The sequence below is a fragment of the Leiobunum rupestre genome, chromosome 10 (assembly GCF_980474605.1).
Source record: "Leiobunum rupestre chromosome 10, qqLeiRupe1.1.hap1, whole genome shotgun sequence".
NCBI classification, from domain to species: domain Eukaryota; kingdom Metazoa; phylum Arthropoda; class Arachnida; order Opiliones; family Sclerosomatidae; genus Leiobunum; species Leiobunum rupestre.
The window spans coordinates 34,232,252-34,239,200 of NC_143393.1; positions in this window are offsets into that span (position 1 = coordinate 34,232,252).

The following is a 6,949-nucleotide window of genomic DNA, read 5'->3' on the forward strand; positions in this document are numbered from 1 at the left end:
CTAAATATGATTTCTTGCGCCCAGATTAATCTGGCGCATTGTCGGGCTGCCACAGCGGCTGCTCGAGAATTCGTCCTTAATCATAAAATTGATATTCTGTTCTTCCAGTAACCTATGTTTCGAGATTCGAAGGTTTTGGGGTTTCCCCTGACCTGTCGCCTCTGTCACGCCGCAGTAACCAAATGTGGTATTGCTGTTTTCAACCCTACCTTTGATGTAGTGGTCCTTTATTGTGATGTAAATATTTCCGTTGCACTTATCGCAACTGGGTCCACCACCCTAATTGTATATAGTGTATATTGTCCGCCGTCTGAGGACATTGAACCGATTTTATCTAAAATCACTGAGCTTTCTCGCTCTTACAAAACCTCTAAACACTGCGTTTGTGGGGATTTTAACGCAAAACATGCTCTTTGGGGTTCCCCAACGTCTGATAACCGTGGTGATTCCGTTATCGAATTTCTCAACCAAACGGACTTTTATATACAAAACAACCCACATTATCTTCCTACCTTTTTCCACAACGATCGTTCCAGCTGGATCGACCTAACTGTTGTCTCCAATGACCTAGCCCCCCTGATCTCAGATTGGGCGGTTTTGGACGAGCCTTCACTAAGTGACCACCGCTATTTATCATGGTCCATCGGAACTACTGCTGTTCCCCCACTGGCAGATGAATACCGTAAACATCAGTACAATCTGAAGGGAGTGGACTGGATCGCCTTCGAGGCTTCGGCCAGTGAGGCTTTCCTCTCACTTGGTACTCTTCCACTTTCTACCACGGTCGAATTGGACTCCTTTGTGACTCTTTACACCGATACCGCGCGCCAGATTTGTGACTTGCACATGCGTCCTAAATCTGGTCGTAAATTTAAATCTGTCCCATGGTGGACTCCGCAGCTCACTGCTCAAAGGAGCAAGGTTCAGGCTCTTCGGAGTCAAAGGATCAGAGATCCTCTCCAACGAGCCCAGAACAAAACCCTGTACAATAGGGAAATTGCGGTTTATAAAAAACTCATGAATACTTCCAAACAAACATCCTGGAGGGACTTTTGTACAAACGTGGATTCTTCGAACCCGTTCACCCTGCCATATAAAATGGCTTCGCACAAGTTGCGGTGTAAACAGGCCTTACAGGCTGTTAAGCGCACCGACGGCTCCCTAACGGAGACCGCTACCGAAACTTGCTCCGCAATTCTCGACGCCCTTTTTATCAATGATACCATTGACGATGAATCTGATGATCAAAGCCGTATAAGGGACGACTCCCTTACAGCACCTACGACACCGCACGACATTCCAATGACTCTCCCCGAACTTGAGACAATACTCTACTCAATGCCACATCATAAGGCCCCAGGCCTCGACGGGCTCTCCTTAGAAATCATCCTGGTACTTTTCCGAGCGATGCCGCTCCTATTACTGAATCTCTTTAACGCATGTTTATTGCTTCAGTACTTTCCTAAAGATTGGAAAATTGCTCACGTAATTTTACTTCTCAAACCAGGTCGTGATCCCTCTGACCCGTCGTCTTACCGCCCTATTAGCCTTCTGTGCGTATTGGGGAAGATACTTGATAAATTCCTTACCCAACGTTTGTACTTTCACTTATCTGCTAATAACCTCATTCATGGGGCTCAGTACGGATTCTGCCACGGCAAATCGACTGTCAATGCACTTAATGCTATAGTTACCTCCATTAAGGAGAGTACCAATTCACGAGAATACATCTCTCTCGTATCCCTTGACATCAAGGGGGCTTTCGACAGGGTGTGGATTCCTGGCATCCTACATCGTCTTAAGCAAGCTGATTGCCCAGCCAATCTTTATGGCTGTTTTGAGAGTTTTCTCTCAGATCGACACGTTTTTGTACCAACGGCTGATAATGTTCTTACTCGTCCTATCACACGATGCGTCCCCCAGGGTTCCTGTGCGGGTCCGGTTCTTTGGAACATTGTGATAGACTCCCTGCTACGACTCACATTGCCAGATGCCTGTGATTCGCAGGCATTCGCTGATGACACAACTCTGCTGGTTCGTGCCCCCTCCCGACGGGAGTTGGAGTTCAGGGGAAATTCAGCTCTGGAACTTATTAATATTTGGAGCAAAACTTATAAGCTTACCTTCTCCCCTGAGAAGGCGGGTTGTATCACATATCATGGTCTGGGCGCTCCTGACCGCTTGCCGATCTTCCGCCTCGACGGAAATCCTATTCACCACGTAACTCAAATTAAACTGCTCGGGGTTATAATTGACAATCAGCTCAGCTGGTTGCCTCACCTTAAAGCAGTTCAAACTAAGGTGGCAGCCCTTACCCAAAGTATTGCCCAGTATGCCCACGAAAACTGGGGAATTACTGGGGCTGCCCTAAGACAAATCTACAAGCGTGGGATCGAACGCATTATCGTCTATGGGGTCGGTGCCTGGTGGAAGGAGACAGGCAATGTCAAAATGGTCCAAAAGCTTCGGACTATCCAGCGTATTTTTGCGCTGCGCATAACCAAGGGTTATCGCACTATCTCCACCGATGCCCTTCTAGTACTTGCACGGTTAGAACCTGTTGACTTGGTTGCGAGCCGCCAGGCTTGCATTTTCCGCCTGTTTCACATAGGCGCGCCGACTTCTCATTGCGATACAACTGTTGTTCCTCACAACCTCCTTCGCTCATTCGATATTTGGACTACCCATCCCGCTAGCAGGCTCGGTATTCCCTGCCCCGCTAGCGACCCTACTAACACCCACTACGAACTCTACACCGATGGGTCGAAGCAAGACTCCCATGTCGGTTGTGCGTTTGTGGTTTACTGGAACGGTCATGAACAGACCTCGTTCCAATTCCATTTGAACAAAGAGACTGATATTTTTCAGTCCGAATTATTTGCCATCTTTCGAGCTCTCACTTGGGTCAAGGAAGAGATGATTGTCGCTCCCGTCACTTTATTCACTGATTCCCTATCATCAATTCAATCCATCCGTAACCCTGTCTCTGACAACTCAATGGGTCACGATATTAAGCAACTGATATTTGATATTGGTACTGACGTTGTAAGTCTTTCTTGGATTAAGGCTCACGCGGGTTTCCGTGGTAATGAGCGCGCTGACACACTGGCTAAGGCTGCGGCCTTGGGTGACGGGACTGCGGTCACTCTTCAACTGACCAGAAATTACTTCCGGCATGTCTTCCGGGACCTCTCTAAGCACCAATGGCAATTGCAGTGGGATCTCTCTGCTAAGGGCCGCTTTACTCATGCCCTTATTCCCAGAGTTGATTTCCTTGCGAATGATGTTGACCATTTTACGACACAAATTTTAAGCGGGCACGGCAAATTCCCGGCTTACCTTTACAATCTTTCGCATTGTGTGGAGCCCTCCTGCTACTGCGGTAAGGAGTTGGCTGATGCGGAACACTACTTAAAGGAATGCCCTCTCACTGAAGGCTTCCGTGCGAGCATTCTTAGCCCCCAAGGGGCTGTGGTTCTTACTAAGAACAATTTTAAGCACTTTCATTCTCTCATGAGACGAGTCATTTATAATTTTGAGGATATTATCTCTGCCCATGCCGCACCATTGGATTCGTCTTCGGACACTCACTACTCCAGTACTGGCGATACCGCGGAGTAACTTTGTCTTACGACGTCTAACCCATTTCTTGCTCGCCACTTCATCTTATTATGGTACCAGACCGCCCCCGACTGATTTCCGCACTTCAATCTTCTCCGTTCACTATTCATACTGAAATTAAATCATTCTACACTATAAAAAGAAAAGAAAAATAAAGGATATGGACTTTCCATCTAGTCACTAGTACCCCTGTAGTATGAGCTATACATTTGCTCGTGGAGCAGGGGTCTACAAATAACAAACTAATCTGTCGGGGTATAATGATAGGGAAATTGTTAAGGGAGACGGGATATAGGAGTGTGTGTGTGGTGTTGAATTTTCTTACTCCAATGTGAGGCTAGCGGCAGAGATTTACCGCGTCCAAGGCCTAATGTTTCAACTTACATTATTAAAAATATTCAATTCACAAAAAAATTTATTCCAAAACATTGTTAAATCGAAAATATCAAAGTCCAACTCTCGGAAACTAACCCAGTTCTTTTCTCCATAATAAATAAATTGCGAGCTAACTCAGCGAAGAAAATCGAAAAATTCGCGAATGAGAGCGAAATTGCGCCACGTGGCTACACCAACGAGAATAAGGCTTTCGCGCTGTATAAAATCATCCTTGGAAAACCTACTTACGGCTTGTTGAAGAAAACATAGTTCCCCCCTGCATGATCACTTGCGTTGCCCTTTAATTTTTGCAAGTGCTTTAAGAATATCGTTGTACCGTTCTTTTATGGCAAGAAGCGAAAGAAGACGGCCAGACCAGAGTGTCGGATTTCATTTCTTTAACGTCATTGACGATTGTCCAGTAAATAACGCCAGTAGTTCCCACCTGTTCAAACTAAGTCCAAAGAAATTTCAGATTCTAGGAAAACTAAATAATAATAATAAATAGGCTTTTATTGCCGCCTAAAAGTGCTAAATATTAGAAACCACACATAGTACGTTACAGACGGATACACGAAGGCAAAATGAGTGTTTGGACAATTGCGATCGAGTTCACGATTTCGAAATGGGTTTTCCGGTAATTGTAAAGAATCATAGAAATCTTCGTTTTTAAACTTTCAGCAAACCTCACTCACTTTGCTGAGTTCCTCGCCTTCCGGCCCGTCTCGGGCTAATGAAACCCAAAATGTAAAGGGCCCCCTAAACCTCAAGGGCCACCCCGCAGTCGCGGGGTCTACTGCACCATCGTTACGACACTGGGTTGACCCCATTGTCGCCCACCCTAGAATTAAAATTCCTAGTTACAATGCCTTTAGTGCTGTCGCTCCAAATACTCTGCCAATACCTCTAACTTGGTAATGCCCCTCAAAATATTTTGAATACTGCCCTTATCGGGTTTAATAGAATGAATAACCCGATTCGTTAATGCGCCCTTAGCCAGCGCATCCGCTCTCTCGTTACCTAAAATACCACTGTGTGCTTTAACCCAGTTAGAGTGATTTTAGCGCCATGATTTAAAATAAAATCCCTAATGTTTGCACTCATACCATTAAGGGCGGAAGGATTGCCAATGGCTCGTGGAGAAGATAAGTCTATCACTGAAGATAGCTACCTTTTCATCGTGGGGCCGCTCCCCAGCGAACCACTTAATGCTCGCCAATATGGAGTAAAGCTCTATTTAAAAAATACTTGGATTATAACTAATGTCTATACGGAATGTCTTTGACAAGAGTTCCAATCCATTTGAGTAAACAACAAATGCCGCAGCTGCGGCATTCTCCGATAGCGAACCATTGGGAAAAATCTCTAACCCTCGCAGAAAAAAAAAGGTGTTTAGGTTTTTAACATCTAAACATGTTTGAAAGCTAAACATGGGTGCGCGAAAAACAAGGGACAGACTAAAATTATAATCTTAAAAAATTCGATAGTAATGCTGTGACTAATTATTAAGTCAACTTATTTTAATATTATAAGTTGGTATATGTTATGGGGCTAGGCCAAATTGTTTCCCTCCGAATGTTAGTGGCACCAGCCTGCTGGGGGAATAGACCATTTCGCTAACCCCCATTGTATATATATATTTCAAGAGGGATCTCGAGGGTCAAACGCTTTGTAAAATTGTATATAGAGTGTTGTCGTCTGATATGATTGAAAACTTGTAACGTCACAGCTGTAGTGTTAATAGTGGCCGCCATGACAGTTACCGTTTTTTATCAATAGGCAAATTACAATGGTGACGTCGCAGGGTTTCAGACGACAACACTCTATTGGTAGTTATTTTGTATTTAAGAGTTCTGGAATGTCCAAAAACTTTCCAACACGTGTTTTATTTTCGAGTGTGGTTTTCCCACGAAATACCAGTGACGTGGTTGCGCCAGGTGGTCTGGTGGGTGGCTCGAAGAGCGACACGAAGAAGGTTATAAATAAGAGTGAAGGACGTATAAAGGAGCAGTTTTTCGCTCTCAGTGCCAAGATGGCCCGAGCTCCTCGATAAAACCTTGCTTGTGACGAAACAAAAAAAAAACAAAGTGCGGGAATTGTGAAACTCCCGAAAACAACGCGTTGGAATGTTCGTTCACGTTTGCAGCGCGACAGTGACGGTGTCCGTGCCTCGTTCCACCATGCCGTAAGGACGCTCGGACTCCCGGCCACCGCCATCAGCTCCACCAAGACAAAAGCAACCTCATCAATGAGATAAGTACTATTAAATAATCATCCCACTGGCATCAGCCAAGGCTTCGTGCCGCTAAGTGGTGTTAGATAGGTGCGGTGGGTGATATTTCGTTTAGAAGAAATAAGAACTTTTAATTAGACCGTGACCATAGGTTCGGTATGTTCGGTGGCATAACCCCGATTATTTAGCTCCAGTGCACTGGGTGAAGTAGTTGGATACGTAACCGTAGGTTAAACGTTGTATAGTTTTAGGCCATACCTTACTCGTTCCTTAGTTCATTGTGTTAGGCATACTATTTTATAGTTTGTACGTTAACTTCATTGTTAGTTCATTAAAACTTTATTAAATACCTAACCCTTCGAGATCCTTATTGCTTAATTTAAACAGTATTTGTCCAGCGTTCTCCCTTGGGCTGGTAGCCTCTGGGTTCGGTTTAGGGGTAGCCGGGGAAATCGCTACAATGCCATCGAAACCCGGGGCTTTGACCCTTTTAAAGAAATCAATGACATTAAGTACTTCTTCTTCTTAAAAATCCACATCGTCTCTCTCGACGTAACCCCAGTAGCAAATTTTGGTCGGGCCGACGTCGTCTAAAAAGGGTCGGCCGACTAAGTCGGATCGTAGTGGGCTACCCAGTCCAAATGTCACCGTCGGCCGACTGCCCGGTTTTAGGTCGGCCTCGAGTCATTATGTCGTTGTCGGCCCGACTAATATTTGGAC